Source organism: Triturus cristatus, chromosome 10 (assembly GCF_964204655.1).
Source record: "Triturus cristatus chromosome 10, aTriCri1.1, whole genome shotgun sequence".
Classification (NCBI taxonomy): domain Eukaryota; kingdom Metazoa; phylum Chordata; class Amphibia; order Caudata; family Salamandridae; genus Triturus; species Triturus cristatus.
This window is the reverse complement of record NC_140593.1, coordinates 726708361-726735576: the sequence shown is the minus strand read 5'-3', so window position 1 is coordinate 726735576 and position 27216 is coordinate 726708361.

The following is a 27216-nucleotide window of genomic DNA, read 5'->3' as shown; positions in this document are numbered from 1 at the left end:
GCCTCATAGCTACTGTCTTAACTCTTACTCTGGCCTAATAGCTACTGTCTTAACTCTAACTCTGGCCTCATAGCTACTGTCTTAACTCTTACTCTGGCCTAATGGTTAAAGTCTTGGACTCTTACTCTGGCCTCATATCTACTGTCTTAACTCTTACTCTGGCCTCATAGCTACTGTCTTAACTCTTACTCTGGCCTCATAGCTACTATCTTAACTCTTACTCTGGCATAATGGTTAAGGTCTTGGACTCTTACTCTGGCCTCATAGCTACTGTCTTAACTCTTACTCTGGCCTCATAACTACTGTCTTAACTCTTACTCTGGCCTCATAGCTACTGTCTTAACTCTCACTCTGGCCTAATAGCTACTGTCTTAACTCTTACACTGGCCTCATAGCTACTGTCTTAATTATTACTCTGGCCTCATAGCTACTGTCTTAACTCTTACTCTGGCCTAATGGTTAAGGTCTTGGACTCTTCTTCTGGCCTAATAGCTACTGTCTTAACTCTTACTCTGGCCTCATAGCTACTGTCTTAACTCTTACTCTGGCCTAATAGCTACTGTCTTAACTCTTACTCTGGCCTCATAGCTACTGTCTTAACTCTTACTCTGGCCTAATGGTAAAGGTCTTGGACTCTTACTCTGGCCTCATAGCTACTGTCTTAACTCTTACTCTGGCCTAATAGCTACTGTCTTAACTCTTACTCTGGCATCATAGCTACTATCTTAACTCGTACGCTGGCCTCATAGCTACTGTCTTAACTCTTACTCTGGCCTCATAGCTACTGTCTTAACTCTTACTCTGGCCTAATAGCTACTGTCTTAACTCTTACTCTGGCCTCATAGCTACTGTCTTAACTCTTACTCTGGCCTAATGGTTAAGGTCTTGGACTCTTACTCTGGCCTAATAGCTACTGTCTTAACTCTTACTATGGCCTCATGGCTACTGTCTTAACTCTTACACTGGCATCATAGCTACTGTCTTAACTCTTACTCTGGCCTCATAGCTACTGTCTTAACTCTTACTCTGACCTCATAGCTACTGTCTTAACTCTTACTCTGGCCTTATAGCTACCGTCTTAAATCTTACTCTGGCCTCATAGCTACTGTCTTAACTCTTACTCTGGCCTAATAGTTAAGGTCTTGGACTCTTACTATGGCCTCATAGCTACTGTCTTAACTCTTACTCTGGCCTCATAGCTACTGTCTTAACTCTTACTCTGGCCTAATAGCTACTGTCTTAACTCTTACTCTGGCCTCATAGCTACTGTCTTAACTCCTACTCTGGCCTAATAGTTAAGGTCTTGGACTCTTACTCTGGCCTAATAGCTACTGTCTTAACTCTTACTCTGGCCTAATAGCTACTTTCTTAACTCTTACTCTGGCCTCAGAGCTACTGTCTTAACTCTTAGTCTGGCCTAATGGTTAAGGTCTTGGACTCTTACTCTGGCCTAATGGCTACTATCTTAACTCTTACTCTGGCCTCATAGCCACTGTCTTAACGCTTAATCTGCCCTAATGGTTAAGGTCTTGGACTCTTACTCTGGCCTCATAGCTACTGTCTTAACTCTTACTCTGGCCTCATAGCTACTGTCTTAACTCTTACTCTGGACTCATAGCTACTGTCTTAACTCTTACTCTGGCCTGATAGCTACTGTCTTAACTCTTACTCTGGCCTAATAGCTACTGTCTTAACTCTTACTCTGGCCTCATAGCTACTGTCTTAACTCTTACTCTGGCCTAATAGCTACTGTCTTAACTCTTACTCTAGCCTCATAGCTACTGTCTTAACTCTTACTCTGGCCTCATAGCTACTGTCTTAACTCTTACTCTGGCCTAATGGTTAAGGTCTTGAACTCTTACTCTGGCCTCATATCTACTGTCTTAACTCTTACTCTGGCCTCATAGCTACTGTCTTAACTCTTACTCTGGCCTCATAGCTACTGTCTTCACTCTTACTCTGGCATAATGGTTAAGGTCTTGGACTCTTACTCTGGCCTCATAGCTACTGTCTTAACTCTTACTCTGGCCTCATAACTACTGTCTTAACTCTTACTCTGGCCTCATAGCTACTGTCTTAACTCTTACTCTGGCCTCATAGCTACTGTCTTAACTCTTACTCTGGCCTCATAGCTACTGTCTTAACTCTTACTCTGTCCTAATAGCTACTGTCTTAACTCTAACTCTGGCCTCATAGCTACAGTCTTAACTCTTACTCTGGCCTAATGGTTAAAGTTTTGGACTCTTACTCTGGCCTCATATCTACTGTCTTAACTCTTACTCTGGCCTCATAGCTACTGTCTTAACTCTTACTCTGGCCTCATAGCTACTATCTTAACTCTTACTCTGGCATAATGGTTAAGGTCTTGGACTCTTACTCTGGCCTCATAGCTACTGTCTTAACTCTTACTCTGGCCTCATAACTACTGTCTTAACTCTTACTCTGGCCTCATAGCTACTGTCTTAACTCTCACTCTGGCCTAATAGCTACTGTCTTAACTCTTACACTGGCCTCATAGCTATTGTCTTAATTATTACTCTGGCCTCATAGCTACTGTCTTAACTCTTACTCTGGCCTAATGGTTAACGTCTTGGACTCTTCTTCTGGCCTAATAGTTACTGTCTTAACTCTTACTCTGGCCTCATAGCTACTGTCTTAACTCTTACTCTGGCCTAATAGCTACTGTCTTAACTCTTACTCTGGCCTCATAGCTACTGTCTTAACTCTTACTCTGGCCTAATGGTTAAGGTCTTGGACTCTTACTCTGGCCTCATAGCTACTGTCTTAACTCTTACTCTGGCCTCATAGCTACTGTCTTAACTCTTACTCTGGCCTCATAGCTACTATCTTAACTCGTACTCTGGCCTCATAGCTACTGTCTTAACTCTTACTCTGGCCTCATAGCTACTGTCTTAACTCTTACTCTGGCCTAATAGCTACTGTCTTAACTCGTACTCTGGCCTCATAGCTACTGTCTTAACTCTTACTCTGGCCTCATAGCTACTGTCTTAACTCTTACTCTGGCCTAATAGCTACTGTCTTAACTCTTACTATGGCCTCATAGCTACTGTCTTAACTCTTACTTTGGCCTCATAACTACTGTCTTAACTCTTACTCTGGCCTCATAGCTACTGTCTTAACTCTTACTCTGGCCTAATAGCTACTGTCTTAACTCTTACACTGGCCTCAGGGCTACTGTCTTAACTCTTAGTCTGGCCTAATGGTTAAGGTCTTGGACTCTTACTCTGGCCTAATAGCTACTGTATTAACTCGCACTCTGGCCTCATAGCCACTGTCTTAACTCTTACTCTGGCCTAATGGTTAAGGTCTTGGACTCTTAATCTGGCCTCATAGCTACTGTCTTAACTCTTACTCTGGCCTCATAGCTACTGTCTTAACTCCTACTCTGGCCTAATAGTTAAGGTCTTGGACTCTTACTCTGGCCTAATAGCTACTGTCTTAACTCTTACTCTGGCCTAATAGCTACTTTCTTAACTCTTACTCTGGCCTCAGAGCTACTGTCTTAACTCTTAGTCTGGCCTAATGGTTAAGGTCTTGGACTCTTACTCTGGCCTAATGGCTACTATCTTAACTCTTACTCTGGCCTCATAGCCACTGTCTTAACTCTTAATCTGGCCTAATGGTTAAGGTCTTGGACTCTTACTCTGGCCTCATAGCTACTGTCTTAACTCTTACTCTGGACTCCTAGCTACTGTCTTAACTCTTACTCTGGCCTCATAGCTACTGTCTTAACTCTTACTCTGGCCTAATAGCTACTGTCTTAACTCTTACTCTGGCCTCATAGCTACTGTCTTATCTCTTACTCTGGCCTAATAGCTACTGTCTTAACTCTTACTCTGGCCTCATAGCTACTGTCTTAACTCTTACTCTGGCCTAATGGTTAAGGTCTTGGACTCTTACACTGGCCTAATAGATACTGTCTTAACTCTTACTCTGGCCTCATAGCTACTGTCTTAACTCTTACTCTGGCCTAATGGGTAAGGTCTTGAACTCTTACTCTGGCCTCATATCTACTGTCTTAACTCTTACTCTGGCCTCATAGCTACTGTCTTAACTCTTACTCTGGCCTCATAGCTACTGTCTTCACTCTTACTCTGGCATAATGGTTAAGGTCTTGGACTCTTACTCTGGCCTCATAGCTACTGTCTTAACTCTTACTTTGGCCTCATAACTACTGTCTTAACTCTTACTCTGGCCTCATAGCTACTGTCTTAACTCTTACTCTGGCCTAATAGCTACTGTCTTAACTCTTACACTGGCCTCAGGGCTACTGTCTTAACTCTTAGTCTGGCCTAATGGTTAAGGTCTTGGACTCTTACTCTGGCCTAATAGCTACTGTATTAACTCGCACTCTGGCCTCATAGCCACTGTCTTAACTCTTACTCTGGCCTAATGGTTAAGGTCTTGGACTCTTAATCTGGCCTCATAGCTACTGTCTTAACTCTTACTCTGGCCTAATGGTTAAGGTCTTGGACTCTTACTCTGGCCTCATAGCTACTGTCTTAACTCTTACTCTGGCCTCATAGCTACTGTCTTAACTCTTATTCTGGCCTCATAGCTACTGTCTTAACTCTTACTCTGGCCTCGGAGCTACTGTCTTAACTCTCACTCTGGCCTAATGGTTAAGGTCTTGGACTCTTACTCTGGCCTAATAGCTACTGTCTTAACTCTTACTCTGGCCTCATAGCTACTGTCTTAACTCTTACTCTGGCCTAATAGCTACTGTCTTAACTCTTACTTTGGCCTCATAGCTACTGTCTTAACTCTTACTCTGGCCTAATGGTTAAGGTCTTGGACTCTTACTCTGGCCTCATAGCTACTGTCTTAATTATTACTCTGGCCTTAATTGCTACTGTCTTAACTCTTACTCTGGCCTAATGGTTAAGGTCTTGGACTCTTCTTCTGGCCTAATAGCTACTGTCTTAACTCTTACTCTGGCCTCATAGCTACTGTCTTAACTCTTACTCTGGCCTAATAGCTACTGTCTTAACTCTTACTCTGGCCTCATAGCTACTGTCTTAAGTCTTACTCTGGCCTAATGGTTAAGGTCTTGGACTCTTACTCTGACCTCATAGCTACTGTCTTAACTCTTACTCTGGCCTAATAGCTACTGTCTTAACTCTTACTATGGCCTCATAGCTACTGTCTTAACTCTTACACTGGCCCCATAGCTACTGTCTTAACTCTTACTCTGGCCTCATAGCTACTGTCTTAACTCTTACTCTGACCTCATAGCTACTGTCTTAACTCTTACTCTGGCCATATAGCTACAGTCTTAAATCTTACTCTGGCCTCATAGCTACTGTCTTAACTCTTACTCTGGCCTAATGGTTAAGGTCTTGGACTCTTACTATGGCCTCATAGCTACTGTCTTAACTCTTACTCAGGCCTCATAGCTACTGTCTTAACTCTTACTCTGGCCTAATAGCTACTGTCTTAACTCTTACTCTGGCCTCATAGCTACTGTCTTAACTCCTACTCTGGCCTAATAGTTAAGGTCTTGGACTCTTACTCTGGCCTAATAGCTACTGTCTTAACTCTTACTCTGGCCTAATAGCTACTTTCTTAACTCTTACTCTGGCCTCAGAGCTACTGTCTTAACTCTTACTCTGGCCTCATAGCTACTGTCTTAACTCTTACTCTGGCCTCATAGCTACTGTCTTAACTCTTACTCTGGCCTAATAGCTACTGTCTTAACTCTAACTCTGGCCTCATAGCTACTGTCTTAACTCTTACTCTGGCCTAATGGTTAAAGTCTTGGACTCTTACTCTGGCCTCATATCTACTGTCTTAACTCTTACTCTGGCCTCATAGCTACTGTCTTAACTCTTACTCTGGCCTCATAGCTACTATCTTAACTCTTACTCTGGCATAATGGTTAAGGTCTTGGACTCTTACTCTGGCCTCATAGCTACTGTCTTAACTCTTACTCTGGCCTCATAACTACTGTCTTAACTCTTACTCTGGCCGTATAGCTACTGTCTTAACTCTTACTCTGGCCTCATAGCTACTGTCTTAACTCTTACTCTGGCCTCATAGCTACTGTCTTCACTCTTACTCTGGCCTAATGGTTAAGGTCTTGGACTCTTACTCTGGCCTCATAGCTACTGTCTTAACTCTCACTCTGGCCTAATAGCTACTGTCTTAACTCTTACACTGGCCTCATAGCTACTGTCTTAACTCTTACTCTGGCCTCATAGCTACTGTCTTAACTCTTACTCTGGCCTAATGGTTAAGGTCTTGGACTCTTACTCTGGTCTCATAGCTACTGTCTTAACTCTTACTCTGGCCTCATAGCTACTGTCTTAACTCTTACTCTGGCCTAATAGCTATTGTCTTAACTATTACACTGGCCTAATAGCTACTGTCTTAACTCTTACTCTGGCCTCATAGCTACTGTCTTAACTCTTACTCTGGCCTCATAGCTACTGTCTTAACTCCTACTCTGGCCTAATAGTTAAGGTCTTGGACTCTTACTCTGGCCTAATAGCTACTGTCTTAACTCTTACTCTGGCCTAATAGCTACTTTCTTAACATTAACTCTGGCCTCAGAGCTACTGTCTTAACTCTTAGTCTGGCCTAATGGTTAAGGTCTTGGACTCTTACTCTGGCCTAATGGCTAATATCTTAACTCTTACTCTGGCCTCATAGCCACTGTCTTAACTCTTAATCTGGCCTAATGGTTAAGGTCTTGGACTCTTACTCTGGCCTCATAGCTACTGTCTTAACTCTTACTCTGGCCTCATAGCTACTGTCTTAACTCTTACTCTGGACTTATAGCTACTGTCTTAACTCTTACTCTGGCCTCATAGCTACTGTCTTAACTCTTACTCTGGCCTAATAGCTACTGTCTTAACTCTTACTCTGGCCTCATAGCTACTGTCTTAACTCTTACTCTGGCCTCATAGCTACTGTCTTAACTCTTACTCTGGCCTCATAGCTACTGTCTTAACTCTTACTCTGGCCTAATAGCTACTGTCTTAACTCTTACTCTGGCCTCATAGCTACTGTCTTAACTCTTACTCTGGCCTCATAGCTACTGTCTTAACTCTTACTCTGGCCTAATGGTTAAGGTCTTGAACTCTTACTCTGGCCTCATATCTACTGTCTTAACTCTTACTCTGGCCTCATAGCTACTGTATTAACTCTTACTCTGGCCTCATAGCTACTGTCTTCACTCTTACTCTGGCATAATGGTTAAGGTCTTGGACTCTTACTCTGGCCTCATAGCTACTGTCTTAACTCTTACTTTGGCCTCATAACTACTGTCTTAACTCTTACTCTGGCCTCATAGCTACTGTCTTAACTCTTACTCTGGCCTAATAGCTACTGTCTTAACTCTTACACTGACCTCAGAGCTACTGTCTTAACTCTTAGTCTGGCCTAATGGTTAAGGTCTTGGACTCTTACTCTGGCCTAATAGCTACTGTATTAACTCACACTCTGGCCTCATAGCCCCTGTCTTAACTCTTACTCTGGCCTAATGGTTAAGGTCTTGGACTCTTAATCTGGCCTCATAGCTACTGTCTTAACTCTTACTCTGGCCTAATGGTTAAGGTCTAGGACTCTTACTCTGGCCTCATAGCTACTGTCTTAACTCTTACTCTGGCCTCATAGCTACTGTCTTAACTCTTATTCTGGCCTCATAGCTACTGTCTTAACTCTTACTCTGGCCTCGGAGCTACTGTCTTAACTCTTACTCTGGCCTAATGGTTAAGGTCTTGGACTCTTACTCTGGCCTAATAGCTACTGTCTTAACTCTTACTCTGGCCTCATAGCTACTGTCTTAACTCTTACTCTGGCCTAATAGCTACTGTCTTAACTCTTACTTTGGCCTCATAGCTACTGTCTTAACTCTTACTCTGGCCTAATGGTTAAGGTCTTGGACTCTTACTCTGGCCTCATAGCTACTGTCTTAATTATTACTCTGGCCTCATAGCTACTGTCTTAACTCTTACTCTGGCCTAATTGTTAAGGTCTTGGACTCTTCTTCTGGCCTAATAGCTACTGTCTTAACTCTTACTCTGGCCTCATAGCTACTGTCTTAACTCTTACTCTGGCCTAATAGCTACTGTCTTAACTCTTACTCTGGCCTCATAGCTACTGTCTTAACTCTTACTCTGGCCTAATGGTTAAGGTCTTGGACTCTTACTCTGGCCTCATAGCTACTGTCTTAACTCTTACTCTGGCCTAATAGCTACTGTCTTAACTCTTACTCTGGCCTCATAGCTACTATCTTAACTCGTACTCTGGCCTCATAGCTACTGTCTTAACTCTTACTCTGGCCACATAGCTACTGTCTTAACTCTTACTCTGGCCTAATAGCTACTGTCTTAACTCTTACTCTGGCCTCATAGCTACTGTCTTAACTCTTACTCTGGCCTAATGGTTAAGGTCTTGGACTCTTACTCTGGCCTCATAGCTACTGTCTTAACTCTTACTCTGGCCTAATAGCTACTGTCTTAACTCTTAATATGGCCTCATAGCTACTGTCTTAACTCTTACACTGGCCTCATAGCTACTGTCTTAACTCTTACTCTGGCCTCATAGCTACTGTCTTAACTCTTACTCTGACCTCATAGCTACTGTCTTAACTCTTACTCTGGCCTTATAGCTACAGTCTTAAATCTTACTCTGGCCTCATAGCTACTGTCTTAACTCTTACTCTGGCCTAATGGTTAAGGTCTTGGACTCTTACAATGGCCTCATAGCTACTGTCTTAACTCTTACTCTGGCCTCATAGCTACTGTCTTAACTCTTACTCTGGCCTAATAGCTACTGTCTTAACACTTACTCTGGCCTCATAGCTACTGTCTTAACTCCTACTCTGGCCTAATAGTTAAGGTCTTGGACTCTTACTCTGGCCTAATAGCTACTGTCTTAACTCTTACTCTGGCCTAATAGCTACTTTCTTAACTCTTACTCTGGCCTCAGAGCTACTGTCTTAACTCTTAGTCTGGCCTATTGGTTAAGGTCTTGGACTCTTACTCTGGCCTAATGGCTACTATCTTAACTCTTACTCTGGCCTCATAGCCACTGTCTTAACTCTTAATCTGGCCTAATGGTTAAGGTCTTGGACTCTTACTCTGGCCTCATAGCTACTGTCTTAACTCTTACTCTGGCCTCATAGCTACTGTCTTAACTCTTACTCAGGCCTAATAGCTACTGTCTTAACTCTTACTCTGGCCTCATAGCTACTGTCTTAACTCTTACTCTGGCCTAATAGCTACTGTCTTAACTCTTACTCTGGCCTCATAGCTACTGTCTTAACTCTTACTCTGGCCTCATAGCTACTGTCTTAACTCTTACTCTGGCCTAATGGTTAAGGTCTTGAACTCTTACTCTGGCCTCATATCTACTGTCTTAACTCTTACTCTGGCCTCATAGCTACTGTCTTAACTCTTACTCTGGCCTCATAGCTACTGTCTTCACTCTTACTCTGGCATAATGGTTAAGGTCTTGGACTCTTACTCTGGCCTCATAGCTACTGTCTTAACTCTTACTCTGGCCTCATAACTACTGTCTTAACTCTTACTCTGGCCTCATAGCTACTGTCTTAACTCTTACTCTGGCCTAATAGCTACTGTCTTAACTCTTACACTGGCCTCAGAGCTACTGTCTTAACTCTTAGTCTGGCCTAATGGTTAACGTCTTGGACTCTTACTCTGGCCTAATAGCTACTGTATTAACTCGCACTCTGGCCTCATAGCCACTGTTTTAACTCTTACTCTGGCCTAATGGTTAAGGTCTTGGACTCTTAATCTGGCCTCATAGCTACTGTCTTAACTCTTACTCTGGCCGAATAGCTACTGTCTTAACTCTTACTCTGGCCTCATAGCTACTGTCTTAACTCTTACTCTGGCCTAATGGTTAATGTCTTGGACTCTTACTCTGGCCTCATAGCTACTGTCTTAACTCTTACTCTGGCCTCATAGCTACTGTCTTAACTCTTACTCCGGCCTCATAGCTACTGTCTTAACTCTTACTCTGGCCTCATAGCTACTGTCTTAACTCTTACTCTGGCCTCATAGCTACTGTCTTAACTCTTACTCTGGCCTCATAGCTACTGTCTTAACTCTTACTCTGGCCTAATAGCTACTGTCTTAACTCTAACTCTGGCCTCATAGCTACTGTCTTAACTCTTACTCTGGCCTCATATCTACTGTCTTAACTCTTACTCTGGCCTCATAGCTACTGTCTTAACTCTTACTCTGGCCTCATAGCTACTATCTTAACTCTAACTCTGGCATAATGGTTAAGGTCTTGGACTCTTACTCTGGCCTCATAGCTACTGTCTTAACTCTTACTCTGGCCTCATAACTACTGTCTTAACTCTTACTCTGGCCTCATAGCTACTGTCTTAACTCTTACTCTGGCCTAATAGCTACTGTCTTAACTCTTACACTGGCCTCATAGCTACTGTCTTAACTCTTACTCTGGCCTCATAGCTACTGTCTTAACTCTTACTCTGGCCTAATGGTTAAGGTCTTGGACTCTTACTCTGGTCTCATAGCTACTGTCTTAACTCTTACTCTGGCCTCATAGCTGCTGTCTTAACTCTTACTCTGGCCTAATGGTTAAGGTCTTAGACTCTTACACTGGCCTAATGGCTACTGTCTTAACTCCTACTCTGGCCTCATAGCTACTGTCTTAACTCTTACTCTGGCCTAATGGTTAAGGTCTTGGACTCTTACTCTGGCCTCATAGCTACTGTCTTAACTCTTAATCTGGCCTAATAACTACTGTCTTAACTCTTACTCTGGCCTCATAGCTACTGTCTTAACTCTTACTCTGGCCTCATAGCTACTGTCTTAACTCTTACTCTGGCCTAATGGTTAAGGTCTTGGACTCTTACTCTGGCCTCATAGCTACTGTCTTAACTCTTACTCTGGCATAATAGCTACTGTCTTAACTCTTACTCTGGCCTAATAGCTACTGTCTTAACTCTTACTCTGGCCTAATGGTTAAGGTCTTGGACTCTTACTCTGGCCTCATAGCTACTGTCTTAACTCTTACTCTGGCCTAATGGTTAAGGTCTTGGACTCTTACTCTGGCCTTATAGCTACTGTCTTAACTCTTACTCTGGCCTCATAGCTACTGTCTTAACTCTTACTCTGGCCTCATAGCTACTGTCTTAACTCTTACTCTGGCCTAATGGTTAAGGTCTTGGACTCTTACTCTGGCCTCATAGCTGCTGTCTTAACTCTTACTCTGGCCTCATAGCTACTGACTTAACTCTTACTCTGGCCTCATAGCTACTATCTTAACTCTTACTCTGGCCTAATGGTTAAGGTCTTGGACTCTTACTCTGGCCTCATAGCTACTGTCTTAACTCTTACTCTGGCCTCATAGCTACTGTCTTAACTCTTACTCTGGCCTCATAGCTACTGTCTTAACTCTTACTCTGGCCTCATAGCTACTGTCTTAACACTTACTCTGGCCTCATAGCTACTGTCTTAACTCTTACTCTGGCCTAATAGGTAAGGTATTGGACTCTTACTCTGGCCTCATAGCTACTGTCTTAACTCTTACTCTGGCCTCATAGCTACTGTCTTAACTCTTACTCTGGCCTAATAGCGACTGTCTTAACTCTTACTCTGGCCTAATAGCTACTGTCTTAACTCTTACTCTGGCCTAATAGCTACTGTCTTAACTCTTACTCTGGCCTCGTAGCTACTGTCTTAACTCTTACTCTGGCCTAATGGTTAAGGTCTTGGACTCTTACTCTGGCCTAATAGCTACTGTCTTAACTCTTACTCTGGCCTAATGGTTAAGGTCTTAACTCTTACTCTGGCCTGATAGCTACTGTCTTAACTCTTACTCTGGGCTAATGGTTAAGGTCTTGGACTCTTACTCTGGCCTCATAGCTACTGTCTTAACTCTTACTCTGGCCTCATAGCTACTGTCTTAACTCTTACTCTGGCCTTATAGCTACTGTATTAACTCTTACTCTGGCCTCATAGCTACTGTCTTAACTCTTACTCTGGCCTAATGGTTAAGGTCTTGGACTCTTACTCTGGCCTCATAGCTACTGTCTTAACTCTTACTCTGGCCTCATAGCTACTGTCTTAACTCTTACTCTGGCCTAATGGTTAAGGTCTTGGACTCTTACTCTGGCCTCATAGCTACTGTCTTAACTCTTACTCTGGCCTCATAGCTACTGTCTTAACTATTACTCTGGCCTAATGGTTAAGGTCTTGGACTCTTACTCTGGCCTAATAGCTACTGTCATAACTCTTACTCTGGCCTCATAGCTACTGTCTTAACTCTTACTCTGGCCTCATAGCTACTGTCTTAACTCTTACTCTGGCCTAATAGCTACTGTCTTAACTCTAACTCTGGCCTCATAGCTACTGTCTTAACTCTTACTCTGGCCTAATGGTTAAAGTCTTGGACTCTTACTCTGGCCTCATTTCTACTGTCTTAACTCTTACTCTGGCCTCATAGCTACTGTCTTAACTCTTACTCTGGCCTCACAGCTACTGTCTTAACTCTTACTCTGGCATAATGGTTAAGGTCTTGGACTCTTACTCTGGCCTCATAGTGATGAATACAGGCCCCAGCTAGGCCCGCAGGACACAAGGGTTCGCTCTCCTGTAATGGAATCTATAAGGAAGTTAGCACGGAAACTGCAAATTACAAAGACAAGGTTTATTAACCCTTAAGGGTGGTCCTACAATCCATACAACACTCTTCAGTATTGCATAGAGTAGCACAAAGAACTTACGTACATGGTCCCCTTTTATACACAATAGAGGGGCTCATAAGTGGGTGGATACAACATGAGGACGAAGAACATTACCTTTTATGGTCATTTTCGATACTGAATCAATATGTGGGCGGAGCTAACACACTCCTTGAGCCCGCGAAAACATGGTCAAGCAAGGCTAACTGATAACAGATGTGGTCAAGTCTGGGCATGCGCCAGATGGACAAAGGAGCTATTTATAGACTGTCACTAGGCAGGTTACAAGAGCAACTGACACAGAGGTTGGACTCTCCTCGTGTTGAGCACGTGGAGACATGACAGTACAAAATGGAGCCCGAACTTTAGTCAACATAACAGAAGAAGCATACTCTAAAGTAAGAGAATTCATGTCTTTAGTAAATGCTTAATCACACCGTTGTTTCAATTTACAACAGACGACCCTTTCAGCATTTACTGAAGACATCCGGTGTGTTAGGGTAATCATCATATATGTCAATTATCATCATTTCTTCGACTTCTTTAGCTAATCGTTTCTGATGTGCGACATCGGCAATAGCCTGCTTATCGGGGATACAGAATGATACACATAAGGAACAGAGCAAGGGACCACATTGAACACAGATACAACAAGAAAACAGAACTGCTACAATAATACAGAGACCAGTTAAGACCTTCCACCCCCAGGCAGTGATCAAGGCCCAAAACCATCCAGAAAAGGACCATGTGCCGTTTTCTGTATGGATTTCAGCTGCAATTTTATGTAATTTATTAATGGCATTATAAACTGATGGCGTATGATCAGGAATGAACACACAGCAACTACTTCCAATAATTTTACATGCTCCTCCTCTGTCAGCTAACATAACATCTAATACCATACGATTCTGCAATGCAACAATTCTAGTAATTTGCAATTCTTCCGTAAGATTCCCAAGAGCAGCAGCAGTTTGGTTTGTCACAGCCTCTACTACTCTTGTTAATCTTCGGATCTTCCTACTGTTCAGGGAAGCTCCAACAAAGAAAAACAACCCTAAATTAAAATCAATATACTGTTGCAGACTGGTATCAGTCTGATCTACATCATCAATTGATAGAGTACGTTTATACCTATTTACAGTCACATTATTCAATAATTTCAGATCTTTATGGTAAGATGCTGGTGCTAGGAATACAGGAGGTAATAGGAATGATACATAGCATACCCCAGACCACCCAGCCGGCAAACGGTAATAACCTTTATTTCCACACACAAAGTATGTATTATGGGACGCTAAAAAGGTACTATTGTTCAACCCATCAATGTTCAGAACGGTGATACAATCACTGACGCCGACAGGAATAAAACCCACACTCTGGACACACAGGTCCGCTTGAGCTTGTGCCACTTGAATCACAAATTTGTCCTTTCCCACGGTGTCTCTAGTGTTCGTGAAGATATAGGGAATGGATTCGTTGTCTGGTCGGTACTCTTCCCATTCCCAGATCGTCCCATTCGCTTGCGGGTACCCATTTTTATCCTGGTGGCATTCTTTATTGAGTCTGAAGAGTAATCGTCCCACTGTCGGTTTCCTGGTAGCAAAAAGCAAAGTGTACCATGCTCTACAAGAGCCATTATGAGAGAAAGGAAGTGGTATGAATGGCGTTCCTCCTTTCTTCTGATGGGCTGGCATCATCCCACATATCCAACAGTTTGTAGCGTTCGTAGCAACGTGGGTATGATGCAGCATCTGGATGAAAGTGTTATTCAAGTAAGACTGTCGATGCTTAAACTCTTGATACGGTAATGTATAAAAGTAGTGCTCCTCAGGCACCGGAGTTGTCAACACAAGTAGTTTTCGAGCGGGAGTCACATCCTCCACAAACCATGTGGTTATCCCAACAATAGCTACTGTCAGCATGAACCCTGATGCACAAAGAATCTTTTTCCTCTCCATGATAGAATGAAAGAAAACCCAATATCTTCCTGAAACTAAAAATTTGTCAGAACTCTTCTCCTTGGTCAGCGGTCGATTTCTTCACCAACGGGCCAAGACGGGTGTCGCTACACTAATGCAGGGCTGATCCCCCCCCCCTTGCCTCATTGGCTCTCCGTTTCACTAACCCAAGGGCCGTTCTGACAATATGTCCCGGTACTGAAGAACTCACTTCCTTGGTCGAAGATGATATCGCCTTCCTCCAGGAGTCGCGTGGTCCGGAAAGAGCTCCTCAGTGGCGTTGGGCTCCGCAGCACGGCCTGTCTCTGCAGCCAGGATTTCTCGTTGATCGGTCAGCACGGCTGGTTCCACCAATCCGGGCGGCACCTTCCGACAGTGCAAGGAATGGATCCAATTATTTCTGTTGGAGACTCGCACAGCCGTCCTCGTTGCGAGGAGGACCTGCTCAGGACCCACCCATCTCGGTTCCAAGCTGTTTGTCCTGTCGAAGATTTTCACCATCACATGGTCGCCAGGTCGGAGACCATGTCCTTCACCGGTAGACCGATCAGGGAGTGCCTCTCGGACCTGTTGATGAATAGAAACTAAGTTATCCGTTAACTGTGCCAGATAATCGTTCATCATTACACAAGGTACATCATACACGGCCTTAGGTTTTGGTGGACCCCAAATATTCATTGGGCGACCAAAGACAATCTCGTATGGTGTAAGACCGGTTCGAGAGTGTGGTACCGACCTAATTGATAATAACGCCAGCGGCAGAGCATCTGGCCAAGTCAGGGACGTTGAAGCTTGAATTTTAGCGATCTTGAGCTTCAGTGTACCATTATACTTCTCGACTAGTCCCGCAGACTGAGGGTGAAACACGGCGTGGAACTTCTGGGTGATGCCTAGGCCCTTCAAAACATACTTTATAACATCCGCTACAAAGTGGGGTCCATTGTCACTCCACAGAAGCCTACAAACGCCATATCGAGGGAAGAACTCCTTCAATAGCAGCTTCGCAGTAGTCATTGCAGTATTGTCTTTCGTAGGGTACGCTTCAACCCATTTACTGAAGGCGCAAACCACTACTAGAACATACTTCAAATTGTTACAGCGCTCAAGCTGGATGTAATCCATCTGCAAAACCTCGAAGGGTGCAGTAGGTGTCACAAATCCTCCTGCTGGAGTTCGGGTACCCTTTCCTGGGTTGTACCTCAGGCAGATCATACAGGTCTGCACCACCCTCTTTGCCGTGCTAGCAATCTCTGGATGCTCCCAAACTTGAGTAAGCGATTTCACAATTGCGGAAGCTCCAACATGTGCTAGCCCATGTGCCATCTGAACCATAGGTTGTACGAAAGCCGTGGGTAATTTCCATCTATCCATCTGCTTATTTCTCCAGCAGCCCTCATCATCCAGTTCTCCCTCGCTAGCCCATTGTTCCCGCTCTTTATCAGAAGCGGTCCTTTGCATTTCTCGCACTTCTTCCTTCGCATCATGCCATCTTTCTACCTGTGACTTCACCACATACATGGCAGTAGCACCGGGCTGCATCGCAGTCACCCGTGCCACTCGGTCTGCTAACGCATTCCCTTCTCCAACTTTATCAACTACTTTCCTATGGGCGCTACATTTAACGATTGCAATTTTCTTCGGATATGTCAATGCAGTTAAAAGGTTGTGGACTAACTCTCCATGCATTATCTGTACTCCATGTGACGTTAAAAACCCTCTCTCCTTCCAGAGCAGGCCAAAGTCATGCGCTACTCCGAAGGCATAGCGGCTATCTGTATAAACATTCACACACAATCCTGTACTGAGCTCACATGCTCGTGTTAATGCTATCAGTTCCGCTGCTTGAGCTGATTTCTGTGGTATGCGTGCTGTCTCCACTATTGTTTGTAACGTGGTAATTGCATACGCTGCTGAAGTCGTACCATCTGGTAGCTTCAGGCATGATCCGTCCACCCACAGTTCTCCATCTACATCTGGAAAGGGCGTATCCTGGAGATCAATACGACCCTTTGTTTGTTCCTCAGTCACAAGAATACAATCATGTGCTTTCCGTGCCTCAGACTGGGTCTCGGGGTATGGCAACAATGTGGCCGGATTTAACGTTACGCACCTCTTTAACGTAATATGAGGAGCCAAAAGCGTCAGCTCATATCCCGTTAAACGGGCACTGGTCAAATGCTGCGTCTTTGTTTGATTAAGCAGGGCATCAACAGCATGGGGAACTAATACCAACAGCTTATGAGATAACACAATTCCCTCGCTTTGGCGTATTGACACAGCTGTCGCCGCAACCGAGCGAAAACACCCTGGTAATGCTCGGGCGACAGGATCAAGTACAGCTGAAAAATATGCACAAGGGCGCTGCTTATCGCCGTGCATCTGCACTAAAACTGATAATGCACATCCATCTTTCTCATGCACATACAACGAAAAGGGTTTTGCATAATCAGGGGTCCCTAACACTGGTGCTGAACAGAGGGCCTGTCGTAATTGCTGAAAAGCAGCATCACACTCATCTGACCAAGGGATCGGGATAGGCGTGTCTTTTGTCAAAAGGGCTAACAATGGCTTAGCTATATGTGAAAACCCCAATATCCACTGTCTACAAAAAGAAACAAGACCCAAAAATGCACGCACATCCTTCTGCGTGGACGGTCTCGGTGTGTCCAAGATTACTTGGATACGATCCGGTGTGAGTGCACGCCCCTCCTTAGACAAAAGGTGACCCAAATAAGTCACCTTTGGTCTACAGAACTGCAATTTCTTCCTAGATACCTTATGATTGTGGGATGCCAAAAAGGAAAGTAAGGATAACGTACTCTTTTCACACAACTCCAGGGTGTCAGCCGCCAGCAAGATGTCATCGACATATTGAATGAGGGCGACCCCCTCGAGCAGATCAAAGGAATCCAATTGTCTTTTCAAAGCCTGACTGTAAATGCTAGGGCTTTCTGTGTAGCCCTGAGGGATCCTACAAAAACGGTAAGATCTATTATTCAAAGAAAACCCAAAAAGGTATCGACTATCAGGATGAATGGGAATGGAAAAGAAAGCATTTTTCAAATCAATAACTGAGAACATGGTCGCCGTAGGCGGGACCAAAGTAAGCAACGTCGTGATATCAGAGACCACTGGGTACTGAGGTATCACGATCTTGTTCACTTCTCTCAAATCAATTATAAACCGATAAACTTTGGCATCCGTATCCTTTTTCAAAATGGGGAGAATGGGACTGTTACAGATGTTGTAGGGAACTTCTTCTACTACTCCCACTTTGATCAAATCCTGCACAATCTGTATGAGAGCCTCCTCCCCCTCCTGGGAAATACGATACTGTGGGAGGCGCGGTAACACCGCCCCCTCCTGGACACTAATGTGGACCGGCGGGATCACCATGTGCCCCACATCAGTATCCGAAGTGGCCCACAAAGCACGAGGGAGGGTAGCTAACAGCGCATCCTCTGAAATCGCACACATCCGTTCAGACCGGGGGTAATTGTCATTCAGTATTACCCGTACACCAGCAGGAGAGCAGCGGATCGTAGCCCTAAAATGCTTTAACATATCAAGACCCATAATGTTGTCCGGTGTGTACGGGGCAAGCAGAAACGGACAAGGTGCAGAAAAAGAATCAACCTGAAATGTGAGGGGCTGCGAAAGAGGGCTTCGGGAGAGTGTACCGTCAAACCCTACCGATGTAACCATTAAGCCAGATGGGGGAGCCCTCGGAACCAATTGCTTAGACAGCGCACTACGTGTCGCTCCTGTATCCACTAGGAACTGATCAGTAGAGCCCAAAACCTCAGCCGATACATAAGGACCCTTCTGATCAACCGGCACCTCAACTGATTCTAACCCCCATCCAACGCTTTCCTATGCATGCTGAGAATCATGGTACCCCGAACGGTCAATCCCCGACACTTGATACTGATGCTGGCGATCGAAAACATTTGATCTATCCCGTTGCTGCCCAGCAGGGTCAAAACGAGCGTGATCGTTAGAATTCCCTCTAAAATTCGAGAAACCCCCTCTACCTCTCGGGCCACCCTGACTATGCCCCTGACGCGAAGCGTGCAACGCCGGGCAATCTCTAGCCCAATGCCCCGATTGCTTACAATACGCACATTGATTCCTATTCAAATCAGATCGGCCCGAGGGAGGACCATAAAATCCACCCCTACCTCTATTAACACCCCGTCGGGGCGGGCCATATACTTGTGCCAACATCACCTTTGTTTTTAGATCTTTCGATTTCTTTTCCTCCTGGCCCTTTGCTTCTTGCTCCTGACGCTCATAATACTGAGCGATAGTCAGGAGGGCCGTCGGGGTTGCGGAGGACCAAGAACTCTCACTCGCTTTTAAACGGGCCGCAACTGCCGGCAGCAGATTAGCCACATATTTATCCGCAAAAAGGTGGCGACCCGTATCATCAGTAAGCGACTGGCCACTAAAGTCATGAAACGTCTCCTCAAAGCGCGTAAAGAAGTCTGCAACTGACTCGTCAGCTTTCTGCTTACATGAAGCTAACATATTCCAGTCAATCTTTTTAGGGGGGATAATTGTCTTCAACTTAGTCAGAATAGCAGCGGGGAGATCTAAGATAATCTGTGGTGGTTTCTGCGCGGGCTTCCGTTCCTTATCCTCGTCTTCAAGCTCAGACCACCGAGCCTTAAAAACAGCTATATCATCTACCTTTCGGACAGTTCGCCACATATCCGGCGGTAGAATAAGACCAAAGAACAGGTCTATATCCGCTAAGGTCATAACGCAAGAATTCAAGGCCCCCTCGACTTCTTCGTAAAAGGCCGCTGGATTCTTGCGGGGATCAGGCAGTGCATTCTTCAATGCCATAACATCAGCTCTATGCCAAGGAGTATAAACCCAATTATACACAAAATATCCCTTAGCATCAGGGGAGGTGATGTCCGAGCTAGTCCCCGCTCCTTTAGGAGGAACATACAAAGGCGCCGCCTCTCGCATTGGTTTAGCATGCACTGTGTCATTCTTATCTGACTGGGAGGTGGATGAGTGGCCCTCTGCTGTACACGAATCCGACTGCTTCTCCTCCTCCGCTCGCTGGCGCGCTTTTTCTTTAAGATGCAGCATCGCGTCCCGCAATGCGAACAGCCGCCGTGCCGTATCAGGCGCCTTAGAGGAAGAGAAAACACCGTTACGCAATGCTTTAGCATCCGATACCACATCGTCAGGCTCAAAGATACTGGAATATTTCCGGAAAGCAGCAATCACTTCATCAGCAAAGTGACCCAAAAAATACAATTTTTCTCTATCCTGCCACGGCCCCCAAGTATGGAACAATTCATCCAGGGACACCTTGCCCTTGAGTGCACGGAAAGAAACGTGCCGAAGCTCAGCCATTCGCTCAGCCGGTAACATGGACCGCGTATCTACCTTACCCGGAGCCGGGTCAGAATCTTGTGGCCTCGGGGCAGACGCGCCAACATAAGGGGGCGGAGAGCGATCTAGTAAATAAAAATCATCATCAAGATTATTAAGGACAGGATAAAGTGGCTGCCGAACAGCATATTGACCCGAGACTTGCAGCCTACGCTCTTTCTCCTGTCTCTCCGTCTGCTCTCTGTCCTCCCGACGCCTCGCTTCCTGTGCTCGCACATGATCATTCTTCCGTTGTTCTTTATCAAACAGCGCTTTCTCACGCTTCTCTTGCTCACGCACTTCCTTCACCCACAACCGCACACACTCAAACATATCCTGACGAGCACGCCGTTTACACATACACTGTTCCACATACTCAATCTTACGTATATCAAACGATCCATACAAAGGCCATCGTAACTCAGGATCCTTCTTAGTATATTTCCTCCACACTGTGCTGTACATTATGGAGGAAAGACCATGCTTCACATACATATCCCTATTAGGAGTCCCCTCTGGGGGAGCCGGAGCAGATTCCTCGAGGTTCAACCGGTTTCCAAAGCAGCAACACCACTTACGGAGTGCGCTAAAAGCAGGCATGCTCAGAAATAATGCAAAATATGCAATATTATAAAGAAAATGGCACTTAATCGTTGCGCCGTTCAAAGTTACACAGCTCCGGAGAAATCTCTCCACATTACCTGCCTATATGTGTTGCAACGCATATATTTTCACAATAACCAATACAAAATATGACCAGTCATCACAAATCAAAACTCAAATAGCCAGACCAGGCTTCAAAAACTCGGAGCAAGTACCGTACAACGGTTCTTACCAATCAAGAGTCCAGATTCCAACTGCCAAGCTCCAAAATCGCCCAAACGGCTTTCACGGCAGGACCGACAGAAGAGGTCTCAGTCGAGGACCGGCGCCACCCAGACGGTCAGCTCGGAAGGGAAGGAAGAAAAACCTCAGGATGCCAGGGCTTAAAACGCCGCTGGCAGTGATCACATCCCCGGCCAGATTCCTCACCTTCGTCGCGACCAGTCCTTCGAGCATCCGAGTCGCCGATGAGCCCCACGTGACGGGCGCCAATTGATGAATACAGGCCCCAGCTAGGCCCGCAGGACACAAGGGTTCGCTCTCCTGTAATGGAATCTATAAGGAAGTTGGCACGGAAACTGCAAAGTACAGAGACAAGGTTTATTAACCCTTAAGGGTGGTCCTACAATCCATACAACACTCTTCAGTATTGCATAGAGTAGCACAAAGAACTTACGTACATGGTCCCCTTTTATACACAATAGAGGGGCTCATAAGTGGGTGGATACAACATGAGGATGAAGAACATTACCTTTTATGGTCATTTTCGATACTGAATCAATATGTGGGCGGAGCTAACACACTCCTTGAGCCCGCGAAAACATGGTCAAGCAAGGCTAACTGATAACAGATGTGGTCAAGTCTGGGCATGCGCCAGATGGACAAAGGAGCTATTTATAGACTGTCACTAGGCAGGTTACAAGAGCAACTGACACAGAGGTTGGACTCTCCTCGTGTTGAGCACGTGGAGACATGACAGTACAAAATGGAGCCCGAACTTTAGTCAACATAACAGAAGAAGCATACTCTAAAGTAAGAGAATTCATGTCTTTAGTAAATGCTTAATCACACCGTTGTTTCAATTTACAACAATAGCTACTGTCTTAACTCTTACTCTGGCCTCATAACTACTGTCTTAATTCTTACTCTGGCCTCATAGCTACTGTCTTACCTCTCACTCTGGCCTAATAGCTTCTGTCTTAACTCTTACACTGGCCTCATAGCTACTGTCTTAACTCTTACTCTGGCCTCATAGCTACTGTCTTAACTCTTACTCTGGCCTAATAGTTAAGGTCTTGGACTCTTACTCTGGTCTCATAGCTACTGGCTTAACTCTTACTCTGGCCTCATAGCTACTGTCTTAACTCTTACTCTGGCCTAATAGCTACTGTCTTAACTATTACACTGGCCTAATAGCTACTGTCTTAACTCTTACTCTGGCCTCATAGCTACTGTCTTAACTCTTACTCTGGCCTCATAGCTACTGTCTTAACTCTTACTCTGGCCTCATAGGAACTGTCTTAACTCTTACTCTGGCCTAATGGTTAAGGTCTTGGACTCTTACTCTGGCCTCATAGCTACTGTCTTAACTCTTACTCTGGCCTCATAGCTACTGTCTTAACTCTTACTCTGGCCTCATAGCTACTGTCTTAACTCTTACTCTGGCCTAATAGCTACTGTCTTAACTCTTACTCTGGCCTCATAGCTACTGTCTTAACTCTTACTCTGGCCTCATAGCTACTGTCTTAACTCTTACTCTGGCCTAATGGTTAAGGTCTTGGACTCTTACTCTGGCCTCATAACTACTGTCTTAACTCTTACTCTGGCCTCATAGCTACTGTCTTAACTCTTACTCTGGCCTAATGGTTAAGGTCTTAGACTCTTACACTGGCCTAATAGCTACTGTCTTAACTCTTACTCTGTCCTCATAGCTACTGTCTTAACTCTTACTCTGGCCTCATAACTACTGTCTTAACTCTTACTCTGGCCTAATGGTTAAGGTCTTGGACTCTTACTCTGGCCTCATAGCTGCTGTCTTAACTCTTAATCTGGCCTAATTACTACTGTCTTAACTCTTACTCTGGCCTCATAGCTACTGTCTTAACTCTTACTCTGGCCTCATAGCTACTGTCTTAACTCTTACTCTGGCCTAATGGTTAAGGTCTTGGACTCTTACTCTGGCCTCATAGCTACTGTCTTAACTCTTACTCTGGCATAATAGCTACTGTCTTAACTCTTACTCTGGCCTAATAGCTACTGTCTTAACTCTTACTCTGGCCTAATGGTTAAGGTCTTGGACTCTTACTCTGGCCTCATAGCTACTGTCTTAACTCTTACTCTGGCCTAATGGTTAAGGTCTTGGACTCTTACTCTGGCCTCATAGCTACTGTCTTAACTCTTACTCTGGCCTCATAGCTACTGTCTTAACTCTTACTCTGGCCTCATAGCTACTGTCTTAACTCTTACTCTGGCCTAATGGTTAAGGTCTTGGACTCTTACTCTGGCCTCATAGCTGCTGTCTTAACTCTTACTCTGGCCTCATAGCTACTGACTGAACTCTTACTCTGGCCTCATAGCTACTATCTTAACTCTTACACTGGCCTAATGGTTAAGGTCTTGGACTCTTACACTGGCCTAATAGCTACTGTCTTAACTCTTACTCTGTCCTCATAGCTACTGTCTTAACTCTTACTCTGGCCTCATAACTTCTGTCTTAACTCTTACTCTGGCCTAATGGTTAAGGTCTTGGACTCTTACTCTGGCCTCATAGCTGCTGTCTTAACTCTTAATCTGGCCTAATTACTACTGTCTTAACTCTTACTCTGGCCTCATAGCTACTGTCTTAACTCTTACTCTGGCCTCATAGCTACTGTCTTAACTCTTACTCTGGCCTAATGGTTAAGGTCTTGGACTCTTACTCTGGCCTCATAGCTACTGTCTTAACTCTTACTCTGGCATAATAGCTACTGTCTTAACTCTTACTCTGGCCTAATAGCTACTGTCTTAACTCTTACTCTGGCCTAATGGTTAAGGTCTTGGACTCTTACTCTGGCCTCATAGCTACTGTCTTAACTCTTACTCTGGCCTCATAGCTACTGTCTTAACTCTTACTCTGGCCTCATAGCTACTGTCTTAACTCTTACTCTGGCCTAATGGTTAAGGTCTTGGACTCTTACTCTGGCCTCATAGCTGCTGTCTTAACTCTTACTCTGGCCTCATAGCTACTGACTGAACTCTTACTCTGGCCTCATAGCTACTATCTTAACTCTTACTCTGGCCTAATGGTTAAGGTCTTGGACTCTTACTCTGGCCTCATAGCTACTGTCTTAACTCTTACTCTGGCCTCATAGCTACTGTCTTAACTCTTACTCTGGCCTAATAGCTACTGTCTTAACTCTTACTCTGGATTCGTGGCTACTGTCTTAACTCTTACTCTGGCCTAATGGTTAAGGTCTTGGACTCTTACTCTGGCCTAATAGCTACTGTCTTAACTCTTACTCTGGCCTAATGGTTAAGGTCTTAACTCTTACTCTGGCCTAATAGCTACTGTCTTAACTCTTACTCTGGCCTAATGGTTAAGGTCTTGGACTCTTACTCTGGCCTCATAGCTACTGTCTTAACTCTTACTCTGGCCTCATAGCTACTGTCTTAACTCTTACTCTGGCCTCATGGCTACTGTCTTAACTCTTACTCTGGCCTAATGGTTAAGGTCTTGGACTCTTACTCTGGCCTCATAGCTACTGTCTTAACTCTTACTCTGGCCTCATAGCTACTGTCTTAACTCTTACTCTGGCCTAATGGTTAAGGTCTTCGACTCTTACTCTGGCCTCATAGCTACTGTCTTAACTCTTACTCTGGCCTCATAGCTACTGTCTTAACTATTACTCTGGCCTAATGGTTAAGGTCTTGGACTCTTACTCTGGCCTAATAGCTACTGTCATAACTCTTACTCTGGCCTCATAGCTACTGTCTTAACTCTCACTCTGGCCTCATAGCTACTGTCTTAACTCTTACTCTGGCCTCATAGCTACTGTCTTAACTCTTACTCTGGCCTAATAGCTACTGTCTTAACTCTAACTCTGGCCTCATAGCTACTGTCTTAACTCTTACTCTGGCCTAATGGTTAAAGTCTTGGACTCTTACTCTGGCCTCATATCTACTGTCTTAACTCTTACTCTGGCCTCATAGCTACTGTCTTAACTCTTACTCTGGCCTCATAGCTACTGTCTTAACTCTTACTCTGGCATAATGGTTAAGGTATTGGACTCTTACTCTGGCCTCATAGCTACTGTCTTAACTCTTACTCTGGCCTCATAACTACTGTCTTAACTCTTACTCTGGCCTCATAGCTACTGTCTTAACTCTCACTCTGGCCTAATAGCTACTGTCTTAACTCTTACACTGGCCTCATAGCTACTGTCTTAACTCTTACTCTGGCCTCATAGCTACTGTCTTAACTCTCACTCTGGCCTAATAGCTACTGTCTTAACTCTTACACTGGCCTCATAGCTACTGTCTTAACTCTTACTCTGGCCTCATAGCTACTGTCTTAACTCTTACTCTGGCCTCATAGCTACTGTCTTAACTCTTACTCTGGCCTAATGGTTACGGTCTTGGACTCTTACTCTGGCCTCATATCTACTGTCTTAACTCTTACTCTGGCCTCATAGCTACTGTCTTAACTCTTACTCTGGCCTCATAGCTACTGTCTTAACTCTTACTCTGGCCTAATGGTTAAGGTCTTGGACTCTTACTCTGGTCTCATAGCTACTGGCTTAACTCTTACTCTGGCCTCATAGCTACTGTCTTAACTCTTACTCTGGCCTAATAGCTACTGTCTTAACTATTACACTGGCCTAATAGCTACTGTCTTAACTCTTACTCTGGCCTCATAGCTTCTGTCTTAACTCTTACTCTGGCCTCATAGCTACTGTCTTAACTCTTACTCTGGCCTCATAGCAACTGTCTTAACTCTTACTCTGGCCTAATGGTTAAGGTCTTGGACTCTTACTCTGGCCTCATAGCTACTGTCGTCTTAACTCTTACTCTGGCCTCATAGCTACTGTCTTAACTCTTACTCTGGCCTCATAGCTACTGTCTTAACTCTTACTCTGGCCTCATAGCTACTGTCTTAACTCTTACTCTGGCCTAATGGTTAAGGTCTTGGACTCTTACTCTGGCCTCATAACTACTGTCTTAACTCTTACTCTGGCCTCATAGCTACTGTCTTAACTCTTACTCTGGCCTAATGGTTAAGGTCTTAGACTCTTACACTGGCCTAATAGCTACTGTCTTAACTCTTACTCTGTCCTCATAGCTACTGTCTTAACTCTTACTCTGGCCTCATAACTACTGTCTTAACTCTTACTCTGGCCTAATGGTTAAGGTCTTGGACTCTTACTCTGGCCTCATAGCTACTGTCTTAACTCTTAATCTGGCCTAATAACTACTGTCTTAACTCTTACTCTGGCCTCATAGCTACTGTCTTAACTCTTACTCTGGCCTCATAGCTACTGTCTTAACTCTTAGTCTGGCCTAATGGTTAAGGTCTTGGACTCTTACTCTGGCCTCATAGCTACTGTCTTAACTCTTACTCTGGCATAATAGCTACTGTCTTAACTCTTACTCTGGCCTAATAGCTACTGTCTTAACTCTTACTCTGGCCTAATGGTTAAGGTCTTGGACTCTTACTCTGGCCTCATAGCTACTGTCTTAACTCTTACTCTGGCCTAATGGTTAAGGTCTTGGACTCTTACTCTGGCCTCATAGCTACTGTCTTAACTCTTACTCTGGCCTCATAGCTACTGTCTTAACTCTTACTCTGGCCTCATAGCTACTGTCTTAACTCTTACTCTGGCCTAATGGTTAAGGGCTTGGACTCTTACTCTGGCCTCATAGCTGCTGTCTTAACTCTTACTCTGGCCTCATAGCTACTGACTGAACTCTTACTCTGGCCTCATAGCTACTATCTTAACTCTTACTCTGGCCTAATGGTTAAGGTCTTGGACTCTTACTCTGGCCTCATAGCTACTGTCTTAACTCTTACTCTGGCCTCATAGCTACTGTCTTAACTATTACTCTGGCCTAATGGTTAAGGTCTTGGACTCTTACTCTGGCCTAATAGCTACTGTCATAACTCTTACTCTGGCCTCATAGCTACTGTCTGAACTCTTACTCTGGCCTCATAGCTACTGTCTTAACTCTTACTCTGTGTCAAGAATTCCTGTCATGCGAGGGGAGGAAAACGGTAACCAGCGAAAACGGACTACATCTCCCAGGATGCTTAGCGGTTGAGAGGTTATGTAAACAGGAGAGCTGTTACATAACACAAGGAAAACACGCCCTTATGTAAACAGGAGAGCTGTTACATAACTCAAGGAAAACACGCCCTTATGTAAACAGGAGAGCTGTTACATAACTCAAGGAAAACACGCCCTATAAAGGGAGGAACCGGGAGGTACAAGGCTGTCGGATATTGTGTTTACACCGACGTACCTGCTTCGTGAAGAGCAGTGTTCCGGAGTGGTGCTCCAGTAAGGCAAGAACGGAGGTAGG